The sequence below is a fragment of the Oryctolagus cuniculus genome, chromosome 15 (assembly GCF_051225735.1).
Source record: "Oryctolagus cuniculus isolate XC-2025 breed Fujian yellow rabbit chromosome 15, ASM5122573v1, whole genome shotgun sequence".
NCBI lineage: Eukaryota > Metazoa > Chordata > Mammalia > Lagomorpha > Leporidae > Oryctolagus > Oryctolagus cuniculus.
This window is the reverse complement of record NC_142881.1, coordinates 34677986-34704812: the sequence shown is the minus strand read 5'-3', so window position 1 is coordinate 34704812 and position 26827 is coordinate 34677986. Positions and strand designations below refer to the sequence as shown.

Genomic DNA, 26827 nt, shown 5'->3' with positions numbered 1-26827 from the left:
GGAGGAATTCATAGGCTATACAGGATAGGGGAGAAGTATATGGGTGATAGAGGGAACATATATGGGAAGAAGTTAACAGCTTCTTGCTCTCTCATATCCCTTTGTGAGGCATGGAATGGAGTAACCAACATTCTAATAACAAAAATGACATTTCACCTGCCACAAAAGTAGCAGAGAATGTAAAGAGAAGACATTGCATTACTAAGGAGGTAATAAATCATAGGATCAGAAGGGTTGCCCTAAATGAAGGATGTAAAACCTCTACCGAATAACCATGGAGCTACAGAATCAGTACGAATTGGATACTGCAATGATTCCAGAGCACCCTATCCTTCTTCCAATGATTGTCATATATCTTGGATATTGGGGCATACCTTCAACTTGTGCACTCGCCTTGGCCATGGACTCTCCTTCCTTTATTTTAAGAATGTTGAAGTGTACTTCATATATGGCACTGTAGGTACCATGTCACAGGAAGGACTTCTTTTCAAGATTCACATTTCAGCACCAAATGAAAATAGAGATTTACGAGTCCAGGTGATTCAAGTTTCAATGAAAGCATGACTATGATGTTGTGGATGCACACAGCAGGCAAGAATTTTTAGCTTCAGTGATCAGAAAACATGTAAAGAGGAAAGGAAACTTGACTTTGGTATTGAATCTAGCATAAGGAAATTGTTTTAGCCAGAAAGAACAGTATAATATAAAACTTGAAACTTGATTGTGCTTTACAGGTTACTGGAGAGTGTGCACAGCTGGAGCTAAGAAGAGAGTGTGAAAGAAAAATAAAGGGACATCGGATGGTGAAAAGGTAAAGAAACAAAGTTGGTGTTTCTTAAAAAAAAAGCTGCATGAAAATTTGAAATGTCAGAAGAGCAGTAATAATGCAGGAATTATTAATGTACTGCTTAACACAGAGGGAATACTCAGTAAATATTTGTTAACTGAAATATTTAAGATCAGATGCTACATGAATAGCAAGTATGTCCAACTTTGTTCACCTGTCTATACAACGACTTTACCATCTGTTTTCCATCCATCTATTCATGCACCCATCAATCCATCTGTTAATATATATTTTTGTTGTACCAGATACAAACACAGTGTTTGTTACATTCACAGTTACTCACTGGAAGTAATTACCCTCAGTGTTTGATATTTTCAGGAAAACAAAGTTGTGTGGGAGAGGCCCTGGCCCACATGGAGTTGTTTTTGTTCCTGACCTCCATTTTTCAGAATTTTAAATTGCAATCTCTGGGTGAGCCAAAAGACCTGGACATCACTGCAGTTGTCAATGGATTAATTTCTGTGTTACCTTCATACCAGCAATGCTTCCTTCCTGTTTGAAAAGGGACAAACTGGCTGCCTCGGTGCTGTCATCTGCAACGCCCCCTCCAAAGAGGTGTTGTCTATCCCTACCAATATCAACAATATCCTCTCTGACTTCTCTCACATCTTGCTTTTCCCTCTGACCCAGTGAGCACACAACCTCCATTAAGGGAATTTCTTAGGGTCATTTCAGAAGAGTTTTTCTATTCCCTGTATTCTGCAACAATTACACTGATTCCCACATCTGCTAACCATTTCAATGTTGATTTACAATATATGAATCATTGTAAAACAGAAATAAATTATGAAAATAGACCAATTCTCCCCTCTGCATCTTCTAAACAAAAAAAAAAAATAAATTACTAGTTGTAGAGTCAGTACTCTGAGTACTCTGGGTTCTCTTCTTTTATTAGGGAAGTGGTGAGAAATGAAAGAAGGCCTGGTGCTGTGGAGTAGTAGGCTAAGACTGCCTGCAGCACTGGCATCCCACATGGGCAACAGTTCAAGACCAAGCTGCTCTTCTTCTGATCTAGCTCTCTTCCTATAGCCTGGGAAAGCTATAAGCACTCCTGGGGGAGACCCAGAACAAGTTCCTGGCTCCTGGCTTCAGATCATCCCAGTTCCAGCTGCTACAACCAACTGGGGAGTGAACAAGTGGATGGAAGACCTTTTTCTGTGTCTCTCCCTCTCTCTGTAACTCTACCCCTCAAATAAATAAAATCTTAAAAAAAAGAAAGAAAGAACATAGAGTCCCAAGAGGCCACACAGGTCTTCATAATGGCAAGCAGAGAGAGGGATAAAAGGGAAGAGAGTTGAAAGCTGTCTTGTCTGGGTGTCACCTAGAGTTATTGGACTTGTTGCTTGAAAAGCAGATTATTCTAGGAACAGTTCAAACCCACAGGGAAATATTGGAAAGATCAGCTCAAGGGAATAGCTCATGAAAATAGGAGGGAGGGGAAGAAGGCTTGAAGCATGGGCAGTAGATAGAATAGGGTGGGAAGTATCACTATGTTCCTAAATCTGTATATATGAAATACATGGGACTTTCAAAACTTAAAATTAAAAACAACAACATCAACAAAAGAAGTGTCATCATTCATACTCTGAGTTCATCTTCAGAGGAAGCCAATTTATCATGCATTTTTAAAAAGATTTATTTATTTATTTGAAAGGCAGAGTTATGGACAGGCAGAGGCAGAGATAAAGGTCTTCCATCCACTGTTCACCCCCAAAATGGCTGCAATGGCCAGAGCTGAGCCAATCCGAAACCAGGAGCCAGGAGGTTCTTCCAGGTCTCCCATGCTGGTGCAGGGGCCCAAGCACTTGGTCCATCTTCTACTACTTTTCCAAGCCATAGCAGAAAGCTGGAATGGAAGTGGAGCAACCAGGACTCAAACTGGCACCCATATGGGATGCCGACGCCACAGGCAGCAGTTTCATCAGCTATGCCACTTTGCCGGCCCCTATCATGCATTTTTAAGCTAATACATGTTTTAAATATTTATTTATTTATTTATTTATTTATTTATATAAAATATAAAATGCAGAATGCAGGATGACAGGGGGAGAAGGAGAGAGGGAGAGAGAGAGAGAGAGAGAGAGAGAGAGAGAGAGATCAATCTTCCACCTGCTGGTTCACTCCTTACATGGCTGCAACAGACAGGTCTGGGCCAGGCTGAATAGCTAGAAGCTAAGGACTCCATTCCAGTCTCTCATGTGGGTGTCAGGGGCCCAAGTACTCTCAGCGCCATATTGTGGAAGATCAGATGCATAGAATTAGTCCTAGTTCCAGTAACTTAGTCTAGTCTCAGTTGCTCCCCACAACTCTGCTCTTGGCCATTTGCATCGCTCCAGCCAGATTGACTACAATAAAAAAGAGAGAGAGAGAGATTAGTGCTTGTTAGTATGTAGAGAAAAGGGAAACTGTGCACTGTGTTTATAGTAATGTAAATTATGCATCCCATTGTGAAAAATAGAATAGAGGTTCCCCCAAAAAAACTAAAAATTGAGTCACCCTATTATCCAGCAATTCTTCTCTTAGGTCCATATGATAAGGAAATAAAACCAACTTGTCAAAGGTATCTGCATTCCCTTTTACATTGCAGCACTACTTACAGTAGCCAAGAAATGGGAATTAATCTAAAGTTTAAATAAAGAAAGTGATTAATGGGTAAAGGAAATGTGGTATATATTCACCACAAAATTCTACTCAGCCTTAAATAGGAAGACATCTTGTCATTTGCAACAACATGAATGGAATAGGAGTTCATTATGCTAAGTGAAATAAGCCAGCCACAGAAAGACAAGTACTACATGATCTCACTGACAAACGGAATCTAAAAATGTTTGATCCCAATTTGTACAAAACAGTATTTCTTAGGGACTGGGAAGAATATGGCTTAGAAAGGGTGGGTAAAGGTTGATTAATGGTTATTAAGTTAGATAGTATATGACATTCTGCTGTTCTATTACATAGTTGAGTAACTACAGAATCATCATATACTGCATATTTCTTTAAAAATTCTACAAGAAAGGATTTTAGATATATTCTCCATAAAGGTATGTCAGAATCTAAGGAGATAGATATGGTTATCGGGATTTTCTACATGTATCAAACTATCACATGGTATACCATACATATCAGAAGTTTGTACTTGTCACTTACATTAAGAAAGTCTTGTACTGATTAAATTGATGACTCTTTACTAAGTCACCAATTCCACATTCCTAAAAATAAAGTTGGGGTTGGAATAGTAGATATCTGACATCTTGTCTGTCTTGAATTATTTATTCTTTTCTCATCTTATGGAGACAGGGCCTATTAGGACATGGAAGGAAGGAATGGAGCAGAGGCACCCATCTCTTAGGGGAAAATGTGAAGGATTTAAAGAGAGACATTGAGATCATTCTTCCAAAGTAAGGGAGTATACTTCTTTTAGAATTGCAGCTATGTGAATCAGGCAGCAAATAGTTGCTTCTCTTTGACCTAAAGTCTCCAAGTTCTAAATGTTGCAAAATCACACTTTTGACCTCCATTTTAACCATTTGGTGGTGCAACTATTAAGTTAATTTTTGCTTAAAAAATCAATTTTAGTGATTCAAAGAGTACCGTATCACACACAATAAATGTTTTGCTTGGATAGAAGCCTGTGAGACTCAGGGGATATTGCTTCCCTCCTGAACTCTACTACGTGCAGACCCTATGTCTTTGACCTAGATACTAAATTTCCAAGACTCCCTTCCTTCACTCCTTCCTTCCTTCCTTCCTTCCTTCCTTCCTTCCTTCCTTCCTTCCTTCCTTCCTTTCTCTTTCTCTCTCTTTCCTTCTTCTCTCTCTCTCTCTCCTTTCATTTACTCTTTATTCACTCTTATTTATTTATTCTTTATTAGGAAAGTTAATTAAAAACAATCCAAGTAGTATTATGGGTTTGAAAATTCTTTACAAAAAGTGTTAATTGCCAGGTGAAATATATGTTAATTAGCTTAATTGTGGAACTGTTTTGAAATGTATAGATATACCAGAAATCACATTTTACATCCTAAATATAGATGATTTGGGTCAATATTAATTCAGTGAAATGGTTAAAATAGCTGGGGACTGAAGACCAGTATATGTGAGTAAAAGAGAATTGGTCATTCAGGGTCCAGTTGGTGGTAACAGAATCCTTTTGATTCTGCACACAGCTGTTGTCTGTATCCCACGAATACTGCAGGTAGGGAGGGAGAAATTATTCTCCCATGTGCCAATACTCTGTGATGCTTAGTCTCTCTCCTTGTTGGTAATATTTGTGGCCTCAAAGTAGGGTCAGTGTTATAATCAGATATGAGTCATTTGAATAAATATATATTTCTAATATTCATCACTGAGATACTAGACCAGAATTCCCATTGGACAAGTGGAGCTTATGACTAGGAAGCAGTAAGCAGGGCATTAATGGTGGCCAACTTGGTGGATTGACCAATCACTCAAGCATCAGAATTGACAAAATTAGAAGTTCCAATTTGAGTCTGTTGTTTAGTAACAATGATACAGTGCACATTAGTTTGTAGTTCTCTGACTTCATTTCCCTTATTTATAAAATATGGACAATAAACCTGAATATGTGGATTTGAGGATTATTTATTTCATATTATGAATTGTCTAGGCTCCTTCATGGCACATGGTAGGTCATCCATAACTGGCAGCTATAATAATTACTATCATGTTACAAATAAAATTCAGCAATACTTTAAAACTATGGAAGATAGAACCTTAGAATATTATATTATTGCTATGAATTATGCACATTGTTGAGCAATGGTAATAGGAATGGGAAAAATGGATTTCTGCCATTTTCACAGAAGAGGGTTATCACCAGAGTAGGCTCCTGAAACAATGACATTTGGTCTGATTTTCTGTTCCCTGCACATGCTCACTTACCCTTCCTCCTTGTCATGATTTTCATAACCTGTCCCTGCTGCTCTAACAAGTGTGCCTTAGGTTGGATAATTCATAAAAACAGAAGTTTGTTGCTTAAAATAGTGGGAAATGAGAAGTCCAAGATTAAGTTTCCCATAGATTTGGTGTCTGCTGAGAGTCTGGTCTAAGCTTCAAAGATGGCCCCTGGTTGCTGTGTTCTCAAATGGAAATAGCTCCCTTGCACCATGTTTATAAGGTCAGGCATCTAATTTATGAGAGATCTGTTCTCATGTTGCAATCACATTTTAAACCTGCCCCCCTTACTACTATCACATTGGCAGAAAATTCCAAAATATGAACTTAGGGGAGGGAATATTAAGACCATAACTGGGTAGTCTTTTAGAAAATATGTATGTACCTCCCATATCTGATAGCCCTTGCACTTTTGGGGTTTTATCCTACAGAAATGAAAACTTATATCCACACAAATCCTGTATGTGAATGTTCATAGCGGGTTTGTTTGTATTAGTCAAACATGCTAACAAGCTAGTTGTCCTTAAGTGAGTCAATGGCTACACAAATTTCTATACAGCAATGTGACTCAGTAATGCAAAGAAAGAAACTAGTGATACAGGCAAAAAAAAATCCTGAATCACAAAGACATGTGATGATGAAAAAACAGTATTATCAGGGCAGACATTGTGGCACAGAGAGAAGCTGCTGCTCAATATGCTGGCAACCCTAACTGGTGTGCCTCCAGTCTTGGCCACTCTGCTTCTGGTCCAGCTTCATGATAATCTGCCTTGGAAAGCAGTAAAAGATGGCCCACATACTTGGGACTCTGCCACTCATGTGGGAGACCAGATGCAGTTCCTGGCTCAGAACTTTATCTTGGCTCAACCTGGTTGTTGCAACCCATGGAAATGAAAGAGCATATAGAAGAGCACTCTCTCTCTCTCCCTGCTGATATACCAACCTCTTAAAATTAAAGTTCTAGCCAGGGGACTTGGGAAGTAGATTCTGAACTCTAATGGTCCCATTGATTCTTCATTAACGATTTCTATGGCAACCAAGAGTAAAGGACAAGAGGCTGTGTCTTGAACTAAAATTCAAGGTTACCTTTGAGTTCATGCTGGGAGAATCAGGTAAAAGCAGCACACTTTCTCTGACCATTGGCTGTCCCTGGCACTAGACAGAGGTTTGCTCATCATCATCAGGCACAGCACTGGTGATCAAGAAGTCTCACAACCTCTCAGACCTCCAATGACTTTGCAACAGAAAACAGCAATTAAAGGCAAATGATTTCCTGCTGCTCGGCGTAGGGCAGCAGGTCCGATAGAGCGCCTCAGGGCCAGCCTGGGGAGCTCAGGGGCCAAGCGGGATGATGAGTATCAGAGGCAAAGGAACCACACTGGAGCCGGGAGACCAGTCAATGCCCAGGGCACAGCTGGGTTCTCAACTTTATTGGGAGGGGAAGAGCTTTTATAGACACAGAAAGGGGGCTGTCCAGGGCACAAGGGAACTGAGCCAACCAGCTGAAAGGTAAGGCAGGACACAAGCCAGGCACTCCCTCAAGGGCCAATCACAGCCGAGGACTCATACTGTTCACAAATACAGAAGTCTCCTGTCAGGCTAGGTACCTCCCCCGGGGGCCATCTTGGGTTGCTGGAAATGCTGAGTCACTGGGATGCGGAAGTGCAGCAAACTTGAGCAAAGGCTTAGCAGCCTTGTCGAGTGAAGGCTTAGCAACTTTGCTTCCTTTTCTATTGGAGCCCCCCGCAATTTCTGCCTTAAATTCTACATTTAAATTTTTTTAATTTGGGTTATAAAAATGCAAATATTTGAGGAAATAAAATCCCTTCAAGTAAGAGCTCTGATATTATTAGTCCAAAATGTGACTATAATCTCCAAGCTATTAGGTCATTTTTGCTAGTATAAGGAAATAAGTGGGGGAGGTGCTGTTGCACAGCTGGTAAAGCTGCTGTCTGCTGTGCCAGTATCCAATATGGGCACTGGTTCCAGGCCCAGCTACTCCACTTCTGATTGAGCTCTCTGCTATGGCCTGGGAAAGCATTGGAAGATGGCCCAAGTCCTTGGGCCCCTGCATCCGCGTGGGAGAACAAGAAAAAGCTCCTGGCTCCTAACTCCTGGCTACGAATTGGCAGAGCTCCAGGCATTGTGGCCATCTAGGGAGTGAACCAGTGGATGGAAATTGATCTTTATTAAATAAAAGTTTAAAAAAAGATATTTTCTCCATAAACTTATGTCAGAATTTTAGGATATAGATATGGTTATCGGGATTTTCTACATGTATCAAACTATCACATGGTATACCATACATATCAGAAGTTTGTATTTGTCACTTATATTAAGAAAGTCTTGTACTGATTAAATTGATGACTCTTTACTAAGTCACCAATTTCACATTCCTAAAAATAAAGTTGGGGTTGGAATAGTAGATATCTGACATCTTGTCTGTCTTGAATTATTTATTCTTTTCTCATGGAGACAGAGCCTATCAGGACATGGAAGACCTCTCTCTCTCTCTGCCTCTACCTTTCAAACACATAAATAAATCTTAAAAAAAAGAAAAAAAATGTAATGAATTTCATTAGATGATTTCTGGCCTTCTCCCTGTATCTTCTGGAAAAGGACATTAAGAAGCAGACTGCCCCTAAACAGCACTCTTGCCTCGGAATCAGCCCTTAAGGCATTTGGAATTGGCTAAAAAGCATGTGAGAGTTTCGCAGGCATGGAAAGTCAAGACACTGCGGAAAAAAAAAATTACCTAAATGAAAGATATCTGTGAGTGAGATCCCTGCAGAAAGAACGGGCCATCAAATAAGGAGGAACCTTTCTCTGAAGGGAGGAGAGAACTTTCACTTTTACTATGGCCTTGTCTAAATATTATTGGAGTTTGTGAACTCAAGAGGCTTCCATTGCCTTGGCAGCTCATGACAAGAGCCTCAGGTGATTACTGATGTCATAAATAAGAGTGCCAATTGTGAAATCAACAACAGGATTCACAGTGCACCTACTCCCCATGTAGGATCTCTGTCCTTAATGTGTTGTACTATATGAGTTAACAGCATAACTAGTACTCAAATAGTATTTTATACTTTATGTTTCTATGTGGGTGCAAACTGTTGAAATCTTTACTTAGCATATACTAAATTGATCTTCTGTGTATAAAGATAATTGAAAATGAATCTTGATGTGAATGGGATGGGAGACAGAGTAGGAGATGGGATGGTTGTGGGTGGGTGGGAGGTTATGGGGGGAAAAGCCGCTATAATTCAAAAATTGCACTTTCAAAATTTAAATTTATTAAATAGAAGTTTAAAAAAAGAAGTGACTGTCCCTTACTTTTGTAATGACTTTTTTATGTAAGTGATAGCCTTTTTAATTACCAAGATCATGAAATCCCATTAGCCTCTTTTAAATGCTGATACTTTTCCTTTTTGCTATTAAAATATGCCCTCTAAGACTACTATCTCAGGGCCCGTGCTGTGGCTTAGAGGGTAAAGCCACTGCCTGAAGTGTTGGCCTCCCATAAGGGTGCTGCTTTGAGTCCTTTATGCTCCACTTCTGATCCAGCTCTCTGCTATGGCCTGGGAAGGCAGTTGAAGATGCCCCAAGTGCTTGGGCCCCTGCACCCATGTGGGAGACCCAGAAAAAGCTCCTTGCTCCTGATTTTGGATCGGCGCAGCTCCAGGTGAACCAACAGATGGAAGACCTCTCTCTCTCTCTCTGCCTTTGCCTCTCTGTAACTCTGCCTTTCAAATAAATAAATAAAATCTTTTTAAAAAACTGCTATCTGTAAAGAAGTGAAAGTTATTTTTTAAGTGTTCAGGTGTTTTCACAGTTCTTACTATGTTTCCTCAATGAATGAGTCAATAGATTTTCTGGTTCAAGTAATTTACATTGTAGCATCTCTCTGCAGGTTGAGGGAAGAATCTGAATCTTTTCCCTGAGACAGCAGGTTATCAGAGCTCTATGTCTGGCATTGCCTTCTTTCTGTGCCTTGGTCTCATAGAAGAGATTATGTCATCATCCTAGCTCCTGCACTTCTTAATTCCCAACCTTCTGCATGTTTTCAAATCTTTTTGAAATTGAGTTTTCATGTCTCCAAGATATACATAATAATGACTTTGCAGGGTCACGTGAGTACATTGTGTATCAACAAGTAGTTAAGTGCATACTTTGCATTACATAATATCTTAAATACTTGTAAGGGATTTTTAGTGGTAAAAAAAATTAAGAGAGACCATAGAAGTATGAAAATTACAGACTTGAAGGTAAGCGTGTATTTACGTAGTAAACATCAAGTAAGTACATGACGACAATGTGTTTAACAGGGCCGTGGTTTTAAAAATCCACGTGGCTTGGGGGATGAGGGATGCAATGAGTAATCAGCAAAGGATTCTCTGAAGAACTTAAGTTGGAGATGAGATCTAAGGGATGCATAGGCATCAACCAGGCAAGAGCTTGATTTATATGTTTTAATCTTGATGAGAATTGCTTTTTGAAGACCCTGATGGTAGACATGTGTTATTGCCGAGAGAGTAAATAAAACCCTACTCATAGCACAATTTACAGTTTATGTGTGGATTTTTATGAAATTCCTGGTTTGAAGAGTGGAAATTGGGGCTGGTTCCGTGGCGTGTAGGTTAAGCTTCCACCTACAATGCCGGCATCCCATAAGGGCCCCAGTTTGAGTCCTGGCTGCTCCACTTCCGATTCAGCTCCCTGCTAATGTGCCTAGGAAAGCATCAGAATATGGCCCAAGTGCTTGGTCCCCTGCACCCACGTGGGAGACCCAGAAGACGCTTCTGGATCCTGGCTTAGAATAGGCCCAGCTCCATCCATTGCTGCCATTTGGGGAGTGAACAAGCACTTGGAAGATCTCTCTCTCTGTCTCTCCCTCTCTCTGTCTGTAACTCTGCCTGACAAATAAATAAATAAAACTTTTTTAAAAAGGAGAGCAGAGGTATCTTACAGTGGGTGGATAAATATTAAAATGTCTCTCTTAACCAGTCATATTAAGTAGAACAGATAAAAAAAAAAACTACTAAGAGGGATAATGTATTAAGTTGTTCATTAACAGTCAGGGCTATGCTGATCAAGCCACCATTTCCCATAGTGTCCACCTCACTCCAACAGGTTTCCCTCTTGGTGTTCAGTCAGTCGTCACCGATCAGGGAGAACATATGGTATTTGTCCCTTTGGGACTGGCTTATTTCACTCAGCATGATGTGTTCCAGATTCCTCCATTTTGTTGCAAATGACTGGATTTCGTTGTTTCTTACTGCGGTATAGTATTCTAAAGAGTACATATCCCATAATTTCTTTATCCAGTCTATCGTTGATGGGCATTTAGGTTGGTTCCAGGTCTTAGCTATTGTGAATTGAGCTGCAATAAACATTAGGGTGCAGACCGCTTTTTTTTTTTTTTATCTTTTATTTAATGAATATAAATTTCCAAAGTACGTCTCATGGGTTACAATGGCTTTCCCCCCCATACCGTCCCTCCCACCCACCACCCTCCCCTTTCCCACTCCCTCTCCCCTTCCATTCACATCAAGATTCATTTTCGATTATCTTAGTATACAGAAGATCAGCTTAGTATACCTTAAGTAAGGATTTCAACAGTTTGTTCCCACACAGAAACATAAAGTGAAAAATAATAGATGATTTTTTTTTAAATGATGATGAAATCAGATCAGACCTATTGTCATGTTTAATCCCAGTGAGAGTCAAGTTGGGAATTGATAGTTTCTTTTCTTTTTTTTTTTTTTTAACAGAAGATCAGTTTAGTGTACATTAAGTAAAGATTTCAACAGTTTGCACCCCCATAGAAACACAAAGTGAAATATACTGTTTGAGTACTCGTTATAGCATTAAGCCTCAGTGTACAGCACATTAAGGACAGAGATCCTACATGAGGAGTAAGTGCACAGTGACTCCTGTTGTTGACTTTACAAATTGACACTCCTGTTTATGGCATCAGTAATCTCCCTATGCACCAGTCATGAGTTTCCAAGGCTGTGGAAGCCCCTTGAGTTCTCCGACTCTTATCTTGTTTAGACAAGGTCATAGTCAAAGTGGAGGTTCTCTCCTCCCTTCAGAGAAAGGCACCTCCCTCTTTGAAGACCTGTTCTTTCCACTGGGATCTCACTCACAGAGATCTTTTTGCCAGAGTGTCTTGGCTTTCCATGCCTGAAATACTCTCATGGGCTTTTCAGCCAGATCCGAGTGCCTTTAGGCAGACCGCTTTTTTGTTTGCCAATTGAAATTCCTTTGGGTAAATTCCAAGGAGTGGGATGGCTGGGTCGAACGGTAGGGTTATCTTCAGGTTTCTGAGGAATCTCCAGACTGACTTCCATAGTGGCTTGACCAGCTTGCATTCCCACCAACAGTGGGTTAGTGTCCCTTTTTCCCCACATCCTCGCCAGCATCTGTTGTTGGTAGATTTCTGCATGTGAGCCATTCTAACCGGGGTGAGGTGAAACCTCATTGTGGTTTTGATTTGCATTTCCCTGATTGCTAATGACCTTGAACATTTTTTCATGTGCCTGTTGGCCATTTGGATTTCCTCTTTTGAAAAATGTCTATTGAGGTCCTTGGTTTAGTAGTTTTTTTTTATCTGTTCTACTTAATATGACTGGTTTAGATCTGTAATTGATGCACAGTTATTCTTAAGTGTTGAAAATTAACTGAAATGTGATCCCTGTTGAACATGGTGGTGGGAATGGGAGAGGGAAGAGATGTATAATTTGGGACATGCTCAGGCTGACTTGCCCCAAGTGGTGGAGTTGGAAGCATACCAGGGGATTCCAATTCAATCCCATCGAGGTGGCATGTACCAATGCCATCTCACTGTTCCAGGTGATCACTTTCAGTTCACAGTTGGTCATGGTGAAGGGACTGGGAGTCAAAGGGAACACATAGACAAGTCTAGTACCTGCTAACGCTAACCGATGGAGTAAATAAAGGGGAGAGTGATCCAACATGGGAAGTGAGAAACTCAGCAGACTCATAGAATGGCAGATGTCCTAAATAGCACTCTGGCCTCAGAATCAGCCCTAAAGGCATTCGGAGCTGGCTGAAAAGCTCATGAGAGTATTTCAGGCATGGAAAGCCAAGACACTCTGGCAAAAGATCTCTGCGAGTGAGATCCCAGTGGAAAGAACAGGTCATCAAAGAAGGAGGTACCTTTCTCTGAAGGGAGGAGAGAACCTCCACTTTGACTATGACCTTGTCTAAACAAGATAAGAGTCGGAGAACTCAGAGGGCTTCCATAGCCTTGGAAACTCATGACTGGTGCATAGGGAGATTACTGATGCCATAGACAGGAGTGTCAATTTGTAAAGTCAACAACAGGAGTCACTGTGCACTTACTCCTCATGTAGGATCTCTATCCTTAATGTGCTGTACATTGAGATTTAATGCTATAACGAGTACTCAAACAATATATTTCACTTTGTGTTTCTATGGGGGTGCAAACTGTTGAAATCCTTACTTAATGCATACTAAACTTATCCTCTGTAAAAAAAAAAAAAAGAAAAAAAAAAAGAAATTATCAATTCCCAACTTGACTCTCACTGGGATTAAACATGACAATAGGTCTGATCTGATTTCATCATCATTTAAAAAAATCATCTATTATTTTTCACTTTATGTTTCTGTGTGGGAGCAAACTGTTGAAATCCATACTTAATGTATACTAAGCTGATCTTCTGTATATTAAGATAATCGAAAATGAATCTTGATGTGAATGGAAGGGGAGAGGGAGTGGGAAAGGGGAGGGTTGTGGGTGGGAGGGACGGTATGGGGGGGAAGCCATTGTAATCCATAAGTCGTACTTTGGAAAATTATATGCATTAAATAAAAGTTTAAAAAAATAAAAAAAAATGTCTCTCTTTTCGGGGATTTATGTGTTTGTTTGAAAGGCAGTTAGAGAGAGAAAAGATAGGGAGACAGACAGAGAGAGAGCTCCTCCATCAACTGGTTCACTCAAAAGATGAGTGCAATAGCCAGGGCTGGAACAGGCCAAAGCCAGGAACTTCTCCCAGGTCTCTCACATGGGTGGCAGGATACAATATCTTGAGCCATCTTCCATTACTTTCCCAGGCCATTAGCAGGGCTCTGGCTCAGAACTACAACTGCCACGACAAGAACTGGTATCCATATGGATCTCTGGCATTACATGCAGCAGCGTAACCCATTATACCACAATGCCGGCCCCTTAAAATGCCTCTGCAATAACAGTAAGTATTTTCCTCACTTATCTACTTATAAGTTTTTAAATTCTCACTTTTCTTGCATCTCCTATTCCTTTTCTAGCTAGCAAAAGAGTATGGCCCTGTGTTCACTGTGTATCTGGGCATGAAGCCCACTGTGGTGTTGCATGCATATGAAACAGCACCCAGCTCTAGCATCAGACGTCACCCAGAGGGGCGCAGCACCCAGCTCCAGTGTCACGCATTGCCCAGAGGGGTGCAGCACCCAGCTCCAGTGTCAGGCATTGCCTTGTCTAAATATGATCAGAGTCAGTGAACTCAGGGGGCTTCCATAGCCTTGGCAGCTCATGACAAGAGCCTAGGGTGATTACTGAGGCCATAAACAAGAGTCTCAATTTGTTAAGTCAACAACAGGAGTCACTGTGTACTTACTCCTCATGTAGGATCTTTGTCCTTAGTGTGCTGTACATTGAGATTTAATGCTATAACTAGTACTCAAACAGTATTTTTCACTTTATGTTTCTGTGTGGCAGCAAACTGTTGAAATCTTTACTTAATGTATGCTAAACTGATCTTCTGTATATAAAGAGAATTGAAAATGAATCTTGATGTGAATGGAAGGGGAGAGGGAGTGGGAAAGGGGAGGGTTGCAGGTGGGAGGGACGTTATGGGGGGGAAGCCATTGGCTGTACTTTGGAAATTTATATTCATTAAATAAAAGTTTGAAAGCCAAAAAAAAAAAAAAAAACTTCATTTAGTATTGCTTTTTTTTTTTTTTTTTTTTTTTTTTTTTACAGCATGGGAGGTAGAGTGGTTCTGAGTTTAATCGTCTGCATATAAATATCCAGCACCATTTATTGAAAAGGTTGTCTTTTCTTTAGTGTATGTGTCTGGGCACTTTTATGGCTGTAAATGTTGGATTCACTTCAAGATTTCTATTCTGTTCCACTAGATTATCTGTCCATCTGGTGCAGTATCGTGGTGCTCTGATTACTATAGCTCTATAGTAAGTTTTCAATTTCAGTAGTGTCATACCTACAGCTTTATTCTTTTTGCTCTAGATACTTTCTGCCATTTGGAGATTTTTGTGTCAATATGAAACTTAGGACCTTTTTGTTTTTGTTTTGAAAATAATGCCATTGGCATCCTGAAGCAAATTGCATTGAATCTATAAATCATTTTGAGTGATATGGACATTTCAACAATGTTAATCCATCCAACTTATAAACATGGGAGGGCTTTCCATTCGTGTGTTCTTCAGTTTCTTTCATCAAGGTTTTGCCATTTTCACCAAAGTGGTCATTCACTTCTTGTTGATATTTATCCCTTGGGATTTAATATATTTGTAATTTTTGATGTTGATACTTTTGGTTCTATATCTCCCTCTAAGTACAGTTTTCTGTATCCTTAATGTTCTGTATGTATCCATAACTGTTACTGTGTCGCTTTTCCATTTCCATTTGATTCAAGAAATGTTTTCCTTTTGATTTCTTTAATGGTCCGTTATTTATTCAGAAACAAGTTGTTCAGTTTCTATATATTGATGTAATTTCTAAAATATATTTTGCTGTTGGTTTCTAGCTTTATTCTATCTTCAGAGGAAATACATGAATAAATTAAATTTGTTTGAGTTTGTTGAGACTTCAGCTGTGGCCTAATATGTGGTGTACTCAAGGGAACAGTCCTTGTGCTCATGAAAAGAATGCGTATAGGGTAGGAGCTGGTGGATGAAATGTTCTGTTAGTATCAGCTGAGACTATATGATCTATATTACATTTTAACTCTGAGGTTTCTTTGTTGAATTTTTCATCTGTATGATCTGTCCATTTATGAAAATGAGATGTTAAAGTTTTTGCACTACTATTGTTTGAAGTATATCTCTCCTTTTATATTTAGTAAGGTTTGCTTTATTAAAATGGGAATCCTAAAATTAACTATGCATTGTAATTGCTGTGCCATCTTAGACAGTTGTTCCCCTAATCATTATATAGTGTGGCCTTTTGGTCTCCTTTTAAACATTTTGTCTTAAAATCTATTTTTTCTTAGTCATTCCTGCTACATTTTGGTTTCTGTTTGAATGGGATCTTTTTTCATCTTTTCACTTTCAGCCTGTGTGCATCTTTTCCAGTTATATGAGTTTCTTACTGGCAGTATACCACAGTATCTTACATTTTTTTTTTCACTCATCCAGACTGTTCTTCATAATTGGGGGAATTTAGTTCATTTTCATGCAGATTTATTGATAAGTAATAACTTAGTTCTAACATTTAATGCTTTGTTTCTATTCTGTTTATTTTGAAAATATAATTTGTGCTTTTCCTGTTGGATTTTATCCTTTCAACTCTTTTCATGATAGAACCTAGTTTTCTTTGTTTCTGTCTTAGAACATCTTTATTTCTGATTCATTTATTTAATATGATTGCACTGGATAAAGTATTCTTGGTGGCAATACTTTTATTTTTTTTTATTTTGGGGCCAGCGCCACAACTCACTAGGCTAATCCTCCACCTGCGGCACCGGCACACCGGGTTCTAGTCCCGGTTGGGGCTCCAGATTCTGTCCTGGTTGTTCCTCTTCCAGTCCAGCTCTCTGCTGTGGCCCCAGGAGGGCAGTGGAGGATGGACCAAGTGCTTGGGCCCGTGCACCTGCATGGGAGATCAGGAGGAAGCACCTGGCTCCTGGCTTCAGATCAGCGCAACGTGCCGGCCTTAGCGGCCATTTGGGGGGGTGAACCAACAGAAAGAAGACCTTTCTCTCTCTCTCTCTCTCTCTCTCTCTCACACACTGTCTAACTCTGCCTGTCAAAAAAAAAAAAAAAGAATCACTAATCACTTCCTATTTTGGATTTTGGAATATAGGAATGATTCCCTGCTAGCCTGTAACATTCTTGATGAAAGATCAGATGTTATTATAATTATGATAACTTAACAATAACTTGGGTCTTTTTTCATGACGTAAAGAATTATCTCTTTCTGTGTTATTTTCTCAAGTTGGACTATCAAGTGCCATGGAGAGGATCATTGCTGATCATGACTATTTGGGATCCTATGGGACTTTTGTATTTGGTTGTCCATATCTTTTTCCAGATTTGGTATATTTTCAGCATTTATTTCATTGAACAGGCTTTCTATACTTCTACTACTTTCTTCTTCCTCAGGGATTCCCCATTCTAAATATTTGTTCATTTTATGATTGTTCAACTTTTTTGATATGGAAAGTGATATGAACAAAAGAGTATTAGATGGGGAAATAAACAAACTGGAGTGGAGTAGGCAATTTTCTTTATGGAAGTATAATTTTATTTTAGGCACTGTAATGAAATCATATCCAGGTAATAGATCCTTCCAAATTATTATAAACAGTGAATTCAAGATCCACATGTGATCTGTGTGCTCACCTTGGTGTGTTTTCTTTAGCATCTCCCTGTGATCCTTCTTCCCTTATGTTCTGTGTTCCCTGCAACGTGATCTGCTCCATCATTTTCAAAAATCATTTTGACTACAGTGAACAAACATTCCAAACATTGATTAAACAGTTCCATGAAAGCATCAGACTTTTTAAGAACTCCTGGATGCAGGTAAGGCCATGGATCTCTTAAAATGTGAAATAATTTTCTAGCATATGTTTTTTCCTATTCCAATGCTTCATTTGAAAGGGTCCAAAGTAATGTTTTCCAAATTTCTACATTCTTATCTATTTGTGATTATAATGTCAATTTAATATTGGAAATTGAATTTAAGAAATTAAGCAAATAGAATAGGAAGAAAATATATTTTCAGTTTGTATCATTTATTTTTAGCGTTTTAAAAAAATTACATTTTTCCCATTTTAATTGAAAGGCTGGCACTTAAGGAGAAAAAGATACAGAAAGATAGAGTGATCTTCCATCCTCAATTCAGTGCAGAAAGCAAGCCTTATTATTCTTACCTGACAGCACACAGCATAGAGTGTGCGACACACAAAAAGAGAATTCCAATGCTTGCTAAGTGTAATAGCAATGAATTATTGCCTCTTTCAGGTCTACAATACTTTTCCCTTTTTACATTATCTCCCGGGAATACATCATGAGTTATTTAAAAACATTGATGACTAATTCAAGTTTATTTTGGAGAAAAATAAAAGAACATCAAGAATCGTTGGAACTTGATAATCCTCAGGACTTTATTGACTATTTCCTGATTAAAATGGAAAAGGTATAATGTGACCCTTATTTTCTACTTCATTGCTGTAGGTGACATGACACAAAGATTATCTTTGTTTTCCTGGTGAAACTGGGATATTAACAAATGCTCCTCCATGAGCACTGCCTGTGCAAGCCATACTGAAAGTCCTCAGGTATTATTAAATTCTCACTAAAAAGAAAACATAGAAGGTATTATATTGACCATATTAAATCTGGTTCTTTATTTGGGACCAAATTGAAACACACACACACACACACACACACACACGCAAATACACTGTAGAATGATGATACCATTTAATTACACATAAAATCATTCAATGAATTGACCTCATAACAGATGAGGGAACATAGTAATGCATAGGAATCTAAGAAATCTTATCTTGGAAAACACTACAGGAAATATTCATAGATGAGTAGTTCTTCAGGCTCTGCTGGCTAAAGTTAATAATGGACCAGAAATAATAAGTACATGATTAAGTATGTTGAATTCTCAGAGGCTATCAGGCTTTAGTTGTAGAACAGTGATGGGAATATTAAAGAATGAGTTTGGGCACAATGATGTTGTTTGCATGTGAGGGGAACTATAGGACTAGATGGGAAATGTAGACATGAAACAACAGACAAGAGGAGGTTAAGTACATAGTACGTAGCATTGAGTGACTTAATAAAGATGTAATTGAGGAAATTAAGGGGGAATTGATTTACTCAAATGAGTGAGAAAAAGAGATGCCAGAAAGGACTTCAAAGTTTGTAAATCTCATTATTTTTTATCAGTTCGTATGAATTATAACAATTCATCTAAAACACTCTCTAATAAATGAATTGTTTTGCCAAATCTCTACATTGTATTGAATTGTTTTCTGTTACCTATAATGTTTTTGATTTATCATGCATTCTAATACATCTTTGCTAGGAAAAACATAATATTCTGAATTTACTATGCACCATTTCGTCGTTACTGTATGGGAGGTGTTTGGAGCAGGAATAGAAACAACCAGTACCACACTAAGATTCAGATTCTTGCTACTTATGAAGCATTCTGAGATCACAGGTAAGACCAGAGGTGATAGACAGGATAACATTTTACTTCACAAATCCAAGACAACACATATAATCATTGCTATTGGCATGCCTAGAAAAGAAACAGAGAATTTTCCATCATTAGTACATCTACCGATAATTGGATAAATTGAATTCAAATTAGATAGTAATATAGAAGGAGATGATTTCTTAAGCCACATCATAGATTGGATTCTTTTGTCTGGTACAATCCAGTGTCTTTGACGTCTCAGGACATACGCAGTAACATATGCCACTTGGGGAGTAAACCAGCAAATAGAAGTTCTGTCTCTACCTCTCTCTGTAACTCTGTCTTTCAAACAAATAAACCTTTTTGTAAAAAGTTTAAAAAAATTAAAACTTACCAAAATTCCCAGTTTTTCGGGTTTTTTTATGCTTACCAAACCATGGCATTATTATATACCCCAATGACACATTCTTCAGTTAGCAGATAAATGCTCTTTGTCCTTATTATCAATATCACATTGGTACTTTGGAACATGGATTATAGAGTCTAATAGCAGTAGTTTAGATTCTAACTTTACCAGAGTTTCTCTGTGTGACTTTATATTTATGGATAATTCCCTTCTGCATTTAGGGAGATAATATGGGAAATGTTACATATTACCTGTGTGTCATTAGGGAAAACAAAATAATATGTAATAACAATAATAGTAGAACTATTTTGAGGAAATATAAAGTAATGTAATGAAATGTGAAGGCAATTGCATCATTTATTACATTCTAAGTAAATGTTCACTTCTTATTCCAATTCAAAATCTTATTCTATTCTTTTCTGAGCATTTATTATAAAGAGAAGTTTTCATTCTATTGGAGTTTATCCATCTAAAATAAAAACTGTCATAAGCAAATAATTCAACTACATTGACTTGAGTGAGTCTTCAAGATCCTAGATATCTTAATTTGTAAGAAAAAGTACAAAAGACAGAGAATTTGAACTGAGCAGTAAATTTCCTGTTACAATGTTACTTTATGTGTGCATACGTTACAATCCCTCATCAATATCCAATGTACTCAAGAAACTGAAACTCAGTTTGTTTTTCCCCATATGTGGGTAATGACACATGATTTCCCATTAACATATATCATAGCACAATGGGACAATTATCAAAATACTAAATGAAACTGACTTTTAAACTTTATTTCTGTTTTGCCAGTGAAAGTCCAGGAGGAGATTGAGCATGTGATTGACCGACACAGGAGCCCCTGCATGCAGGACAGGAGCCGCATGCCCTACACGGACGCTGTGATACATGAGATCCAGAGATACATTGCCCTGGTCCCCAGTAACGGGCCCTATGCAGTGACGCAGGACATCCAGTTCCGAGGATACCTCATTCCAAAGGTGAGACACCTGTCATCTACTCTCCACCCTAGGAATCTTAGACAATCCTATATAGTGTAATTATAAAATATAAAGCCTTCCATGATTATATCACAAACATAACTCGGGCATCTCACACTGTGACCACATGCTATGTCCCTTACAAATGTTGACACAATTTTATAAATAGACAGTTCTTAGAATTCCAGAGGACTTTCAGTACACACATGGCTGCACTTACTGCTTATCCATTGACCAGGCTATTGTACATGGTTTATTACTCCTATCCATTAATCAGTAACCTATATATAGTCCCACCCCCCTCCATACACTGAATTTCCCTTAATTGAGAAATGCCCAGTTCAGTAGTTTCCCATTTTCTTGCTTCCATGTGGACTACTAATCACTACAGGAAAAGACCATGCAACCCAGAAAGTTTGTATAATTATCCACAAAATGTATTTCTGGATGTAACTGATCACCATGCATTACAACTAAACATCTTTCTTCACCATGCTCCTACATGATCTTTTCAAACCCAAACTGTCCTGTCTTCCAACTCTCCAACATCACATCCTCAGTAATATTTCTTCCTCTAGACAGAGAAAAACAAAACCACTGCAAGGAAACTCCTGTGATGTCCTTCAATGGGATCTCCCTCTTATCAACAACCGCATCCTTTAAATTTCCTTTTATGTGTCTAGTGAAAGAATGATTCTCCTTTGACCTAAAGTAAACCTTTTCCCCTTGAACTTGGTTGTTCCAGTGCCTTCCTCCAAGAGCAATTTCTTCTTGCTTCTTAGTCTTCAAGCTCTCCCTCTTTCCTGGCAACATTCCATCAGCATTTGAACACGGTCAATACTCATCTGTCATCGGCTTAAAGTTATCTCATCTCTATTCTCAAATACCATAAACTAGAAATTATTTATACATATTTAAAGATCTTTAATTAATATCTTTCACACCAACTCATTGAGAAAAATCTTGTGTTATAGTGACATTGTTTTCCTGAATGACACAGTTGATATCCATGTGATAAATCAGTGAACAATTTCCATGCATGATTTTCCTTCCTACCATTTAATATCCTAGGAGTGACTTCCCGTGGGATACACTCATGTAACACATTAGTAAAATAGCAATCATTTAGTTTTCCGCCTAACATGCTAGAATTCATTCTCTCTACTCTTCATCCTTCAGAACCTCAGTTACCATTCTGTATATTCTACAATGGAAGGAGACTTTCATCTCCTGAAAATGCCTTCATATTACTTTAATGCTCTGGTACATAACCATTTTTTTGCAAGTGACAGCATTTTCAGATTTTGGTCTTAGAGTTTTGCTGGCTTTATAGACTGTTTACTCCTCAGTGTTTTCTGAAATTGTCAATGTGAAATCTCCATTTCGTTTTCTCCTTTCAGTGAATGTTGGAGTTTTTAACTCTACCATTAGAGGTAAGTCCGAATGAGCATGTGCCAAACTGTACATTTCCTCCCTCTCTTATTCCCACTCTTAAATTTAACAGGGATCACTTTCAGTTAAATTTAAACACGTAAGAATAATTTTGTGTTAGTTAAAGAGTTCAGCCAATGGTACTGAGAAGAACAAAAAAAAATACTAAAAGGAATGAAATAATAAGTTGTTCCTTGACAGTCAGGAGAAGAGCTGATCAAGACATTGTTTCTCATAGTGTCCATTTCACTTCAACAGGTTTCCTGTTGCAAATGACCAGATTTCATTTTTTTACTGCTATATAGTATTCTATAGAGTACATATTCCATAACTTCTTTATTCAGTCTTCTGTAGATGAGCATTTGGGTTGATTCCATATGTTAGCTCTTGTGAATTGAGCTGCAATAAACATTGAGGTGCAGAAAACTCTTTTGTTTGCCAATTTAATTTCCTTTGGGTAAATTCCAAGGAGTGGGATGGCTGGGTTGAATGGTAGGGTTATCTTCAGGTTTCTGAGGAATCCCCAGACTGACTTCCATAGTGGCTTGACCAGTTTGCATTCCCACCAACAGTGGGTTAGTGTCCCTTTTTCCCCACATCCTCTCCAGCATCTATTGTTGGTAGATTTCTGAATGTGAGCCATTCTAACCGGGGTGAGGTGAAACCTCATTGTGGTTTTGATTTGCATTTCCCTGATGGCTAGTGATCCTGAACATATGTTCATGTGTCTGTTGGCCATTTGGATTTCCTCTTTTGAAAAATATCTATTTAGGTCCTTGGCCCAACTGTTAAGTGGGTTGTTGGTTTTGTCCTTGTGGAGATTCTTGATCTCTTCGTAGATTCTTATTATAAGTCCTTTATCAGTTGCATAGTTTGCAAATATTTTTTCCCATTCTGTCAGTTGCCTCTTCACTTTCCTGTTTCTTTTGCAGTACAGAAAATTCTCAATTTGATGCAATCCCAAATGTTAATTTTGGATTTGACTGCCTGTACCTCCAGGCTCTTTTCCAAGAAGTCTTTGCCGGTGCCGATATCTTGCAGGGTTTCTCCAATGTTCTCTAAAAATTTGATGGTTTTGGGTCACAGATTTGGATCTTTAATCCATGCTGAGTGGATTTTTGTGTAAGGTGTAAGGTAGGGGTCTTGCTTCATGCTTCTGCACGTGAAAATCAAGTTTTCCCAGCACCATTTATTGAATAGATTCTCCATGCTCCAGATATTGGTTTTAGCTCCTTCATCAAATGTAAGTTGGCTGTAGATGTTTGGATTGATTTCTGGTGTTTCTATCTGTTCCATTGGTCTATCCATCTGTTTCTGTACCAGTACCATGCTGTTATGATTACAACTGCCCTGTAGTATGTCCTGAAATCTGGTATTATGATGCCTCTGTTTTGTTTTGTTTTTTTTTTTTTTGTACAAGATTGCTTTAGCTATTCGAGGTCTCCAGTGCCTCCATATGAATTTCAGCATCATTTTTTCCAGATCTGAGAAGAATGTCTTCAGTATTTTGATTGTGATCGCACTGAATCAATAAATTTCTTTTGGGAGAATGGACATTGATTCTTCTAATCGATGAGCATGGAAGATTGTACAATTTTTTGGTATCCTCTTCTATTTCTTTCTTTAAGTTTTTGTAATTCTCATTGTACAGTTCTTTGACTTTCTTGGTTAAGTTTATTCCAAGGTATCTGATTGTTTTTGTAGCTATTGTGAATGGGTTGATCTTAGAAGTTCTTTCTCAACTGTGGCATTGCCTGTGTATACAAAGGCTGTTAATTTTTGTGCATTGATTTTATAGCCTGCTACTTTGCCAAACTCTTCTATGAGTTCCAATAGTCTCTTAGTAGAGTTCTTTGGATCCCCTAAATAAAGAATCAAATCATTTGCAAAGAGGTATAGTTTTACTTCTTCCTTCCCAATTTGTATCCCTTTAATTTCTTTTTCTTGCCTAATGGCTCTGGTTAAAACTTCCAGAACTGCATTGAATAGCAGTGGTGAGAGTGGGCATCCCTGTCTGGTATAGTGTAAAGTTCTGTAGATATTTCTAGATGCATTTCGTCTATAGTGTCGATTTAATCTGCTGTTTCCTTGTAGATCTTCTGTCTAGTTGATCTGTCTACTTCTGTAAGTGGAGTATTGAAGTCCTCCAATACTATTGTATTGGAGCTAAGTCTCCTTTTAAGTTCCTTAACATATCTTTTAAATACCCTGTGTCTTATAATTAGGTGCATATATGTTTATAATAGTTACCTCTTCCTGTTGAATTGATCCCTTACTCATTATATAGTTCCCCTTCTTTGTCTCTCTTAACAGTTTTTTTGTTAAAGTTTATTTTGTCTGATATTAATATAGATAGGCCAGCTCTTTTTTGGTTTCTGTTGGCATGAAATATCATTTTCAACCTTTCACTTTCAGTCTGCATGCATCCTTGCTGGAAAGATGTGTTTCTTGTAATAGCAAATAGATGGGTTTTGCTTTTAATCCATTCAGCCAATCTTTCCCTTTAACTGGAGAGTTGAGGCCATTAACATTCAATGTGATATTGATAAGTAGTGACTTTGCCCTGCCATTTTCCAAAAGATATTTCTAATATATGCTTTGAACTTTCTGTGATCTTTTACTGGGAATTTTTCTTCCTTTACCTTTTTTTTATTGATGGCAATGTTTCTGTGTTTCTGTGTGTAACACATCTTTAAGCATCTTTTGCAGGGCTGGCTGAGTGGTGACAAATTCTTTCAATTTCTTTTGCTATGAAAGGTCTTTACTTCACCTTCATTCACAAATGAGAGCTTTTCAGGATATAATATTCTGGGCTGGCAGGTTTTTCTCTTAGTACTTGGGCTATATCTCACCATTCCCTGCTAGCCTGTAGGGTTTCTGATGAGAAGTCTGCTATGAGTCTGATTGGATATCCTCTGAGAGTAATCACGTTTCTACCTTGAACATTTTAGAATCTTTATGTTTCACTGTGGTCAGTTTGATAACAATGTGTCATGGTTTCTTCTTCTTCTTCTTCTTCTTCTTCTTCTTCTTCTTCTTCTTCTTCTTCTTCGCTATGGTGCCCTTTCTCATTGTACTATGACTCTAGATTAACTGGCCTGTCTGCTTTTGGTGACTCTCTCGAAGCTTGTGGTAGGTGTGGCCAGACAGCTCTATCCTGTTCTTCAGGGTTAAGGGTTTGCCAAAGGTGACACACCCAGGTTTGGAGTGGTAAATCTTCTCTCCCTCTTTTTTTTTTTTTATTCAGAAGGGAAGTAATTCTGCTCAGCTAGCTCTTCTCCTTGATGGCAATCAGTACCTGAGCACTAGCCCCAGTGGGTATAATATTCATCTGCTCTGTCCCAAGGACCACACAAAGGATCTGTGTAGTCCTCAGTGTAAGCTCATATTCCCCTGCAATGTGTCTCACCACATAGTCAAGGCTACTGAGTCTGTGGCACACCACACCGAGACTACTCACATCTCAGCCACACCATGAGCTCTCCCAAACACTCTCATTTTTTTTTTTTTTACAGTCCCAGTTCATAAGCTCCACACATTCACTAGGTCTTAGTCTCCTGTTATTACTCTCAACCAGTCAGGTTTTTCTGCTTGGCTGAGGGCACAGCTGTTATGTATGTCCAAAATGGCACCTGCTCTATTGTCTCGCATGCTTTTGTAAGGGATGTGGAGAGAGACAATCGTGTCCATACCATCACTTTTGGTTTTTTCTCTCCTCTAGTTACACTGCTGTACTTTCCTCCTCGGGGCTTCAAGCTTCGTTCCCTCTAGGATCTTCCTGCCGCTTTTTGCCAGTGTCTCAGGCTACCTCGTTTTCACCTCACCTCTCTCTCCAGTGCTGGTGTGGAGGAGAAGATTCTCCGCAGCTGGGCTCCCAAGGCATGGGCGTCCATGTCCTCCATGTAGATCCTACATGTCCCTCTAATTCCAGAAGAGTTCCCTCTGCAGGTTTTTCCTGAACTCTTCCCTGATACTACACTATCTCCACTTTTATTAAACTGTCTATTCCTGGACTATCAGTGAGCTCCCTCCCTATTTCGCCATCTTGTAGCCCCTCAAGATTGATGGTTTATAGTCATGTTTGAGTTAACTGATATATTCATTCCTCCAGTCTGTGCTAAAGATAAAACTAGGAAAATTGACAACTCAGCCTGACCATTTCATTTTTCCAGATGACTTTTTGCTCCACAAATTTGATGTCTCTGACTGCCCGCCAGCTGTTCTCTAATAGGAGCTTTCATCCATTGCCCTTTGCATGTCTCTACATTCGCCAATGTGTTTTCTAGCAGTCTCTGCTGAACTAATACCACAGAGGAAATTTTAATTTTAATCTGTTCCTACCAATTCTAGATTTACTGTTTTATAGCTTTAATTTTTTCTGATATTTCTTATCTCCTTCTTTCATTTGGAATACTTGGTTATATTCAGATATTCTTTGAATTTCCAAAGTAATAATCTTAACACCTAGTGTGCTTTTGGCTTTGTGTGAATAAGGGGGATTCGCATTACTCCTGTTTCACATTCAGGATATTCTTATTGGATGCGGAATATTGTTTGATCTTGTGGGAGTCTGGATTATCCTGTCTTCTTTTAAATGTCATTGATTTGTATTTGATCTGGACTTTAATTGACTGCTAGTTTTTATCTATTAATTCTACAGCTATATTTTATTATTTTTATCCTATTAAGTTAATGCAATACTCTACATTTTGAGTTAATTGTAACTTTGCATTTAGTCTTTGGACATGACGTAATTCAGCTAAGTATCCTGGTTTGAATTTTGGCTTTTAGGGGTAATAAAAATATTGTAACCT

At 38.5% G+C, this 26827-nt stretch overlaps 1 pseudogene; it reads left to right on the top strand.

The window, feature by feature from the left end:
- The first annotated feature begins 274 nt into the window (after positions 1-274).
- Positions 275-26827, top strand: part of LOC100352702 (cytochrome P450 2C30-like) — a 30145-nt pseudogene continuing 3592 nt past the window's right edge.